This window comes from Brassica oleracea, chromosome C3, assembly GCF_000695525.1.
Source record: "Brassica oleracea var. oleracea cultivar TO1000 chromosome C3, BOL, whole genome shotgun sequence".
NCBI lineage: Eukaryota > Viridiplantae > Streptophyta > Magnoliopsida > Brassicales > Brassicaceae > Brassica > Brassica oleracea.
The window spans coordinates 54178505-54180981 of NC_027750.1; the positions used below are offsets into that span (position 1 = coordinate 54178505).

Sequence of the window (2477 nt, forward strand, 5' to 3'; positions counted from 1 at the left end):
CGCCAAAAACAACTATTAAACCGATCCGGGGAAATGTCAGTCCCTTCCTCGCGGAGATTGAAAGAACGTAGCAGACAACTGGAAGCCAGATTGTTGGGACTGCCCACCAAACCGTGCGAGGCAATAACTGCTCAAAGTTTCACAAAGAAGGATATAATCAAAACAAAGAGGATACCGACAAGAAGATGAATCTCAAAAAAAGAAGAAAAAAGTTGATACCTCCCAAAACATTGACGGGAACATCACTCAAAAACAAACATTGACGCAAAACCTTCATCTGACAAGAACATATAAAAAAAATCCAATCTCAAAAACATATTCTCATAAACTCTATTTTCATAGATATACGAATCCAAAGCTTGATTTACACAAACAAGAATCTTAATCTGAGTCAATGAATCATCCAAACAAAAGGTTATGTTACCGCAAGATTCACATCAACATGCCATTTTGTACGCCAGCCACCGATTCCTAGTAATCAAAAACTGTTTCTCTGAAGGCAAGTATGGCTTTGTACAACGAAAATAAACCTTCTGTTTGAATCATGTGACGGAACGCATCAACCACACCGCCTAATGCCTCTCCACCTAGTGCCACCATAACCGTTCTTATCTACAATTTAAAGAACCTCAGGAATAGTCCAAACAAACTCAAGGTAAGTCTTTGTTGTGATTCTAACTTACGGTATCAAGTGGGAGACATAGCAAACTAGCTGTTACTCCAGCAGCTGCACCGGCCACAAACCTCTCGAAGTTAGTGGTTTCTTCGTTTCCAGACAATCTCAGAAGCTGGCCTCTGTATGTGTCATAAGCATAGAAGTTGATGGACTTGAAAGGAGCGGTTCTAAGAATATTAACCAAGTTCCCTTTCCTAAAGCCTCTAATCCCTTCAGTGGTAGCAATCCTTTGAATGAGTCCAAGAAGACTCCTTTGCTCTCCACGGACAATGTACTCTAGCTTCATCCGCTCAAGTGGTGCAATGCAAGTTCTGCTCAAACCAAAACCCTATAACCCAATGAGCATATCACTTAAGTAGTAACCACAAACACTTGAAAAAGTCTACAGATTTTAGCCTAACTAATGAATCCCTATGATACCAAAACTATTACCTTGAAACCATGGCAGCAAACCCATAAATGCTTAGTGGTGTTGAGAGCTCCTGATCGATTCTCCTTCAGCGAAGGAGGCTTGTACACGTGTTGACCATTATACCCTTCACCACCTTCTTCGTCTTCCTCGCCATTACTCTCATTTATGGATAAACTGACTGACGAAAACAGAGGTCCTCTGTTCCGGTTTCGTCTTCTAAGCACTCGACTTTCAGACTAAGCGACACGAACTGACTGAACAGCTCTTAGAGGAGACAAAGGAGACGGACGAGGAAGGAAGAGACTCGTCGAGAAACAATCCTCCTAGGATTTGATTTTGAACATCGAGATCCGATGATTCTGATCTGATTACGTCAGCAATCCATCGATCAAGGCCACACATTTCAAGGTCTTCGATTGGAGAAAATTCGACAAAAATTAAGAATGAAAGTCGGAAACTTTCAGAAGAACAGAATCGATCGAAAAGAAGAAGGAGAAGAGAGACGAAGAGATGAACGTCCAAAGGGCAACACCTCTCCCAGAAGACCAGTCTCTTAGAGCAGCATTATCAAGACATTTGAACATTTCTTATGGGCCATCCTTACCCAATATTGGCCCAAAATTAAATATAAAGTCCAGTTAAATGAAGAAGACGATTTTTAGGTAAGAAATTTTCTGACTTCGTTCTTCTGTCACGTGTCATTCTATACGTTTTGTGAAGCGATAGAGGGTCTCGTCGTTTTGCTCTGGATCTATTCTCTCCGTCTCCCTCTTCTCTCTCTCTCTCTCGATCCGTAGACGGCGATTCGCTGGAAGAATCATCGGTCCATCGATCAATCGTTTAATCTCGGCATCGAATCTGCACCAGGTTCGTATTACTCTCTCTCTCCGTCTCCCTCTTCTCTGTCTCGCTCTCTCGTATCGATTTTGTTGATATAATTCTGGGATTATCGATTACTTGTTTCTAATATTTTGCATGCTTTGGGTTTGATCAAGGTCCGCGGAGTTTGGGTTTAGGGTTTCATCGTCTCGTCCTTCTCTCGCTGTGGACGGGTACTTCCGCCGCCGTCGTCTATTCTCGTCCATCTCGCCTCTCTTCTTTCTCCGGTTGGAAACCATCTCCGCCGCCGTCACCAACAGGTTTGTCTTCTTTCTCCGTCCTCCGTTAGCTATATAGAGGAATCATTTAAACAAATAGATTGGTGATTCGCCTTTTGGTTGTATATGATTGTATAGTGATCTGTGTTTTTGATTGTAAAGCAGAGGTTTTTTAGTGAATTTTTTCGTATACTTGATTGATTAGGGAACTTTAGATAAAAAAATATGCTTGATTGATTAGTGAACTGAATTTTGAGTTCTATACTTGATTGATTAGTGAACTGAATTTTGA

At 41.5% G+C, this 2477-nt stretch overlaps 1 pseudogene; it reads right to left on the reverse strand.

Annotated features, from left to right (window-relative positions):
- Window positions 1–471: 471 nt before the first annotated feature.
- LOC106330943 lies at window positions 472–1490 on the reverse strand (annotated as a pseudogene).
- Between the last annotated feature and the right edge of the window lie 987 nt (window positions 1491–2477).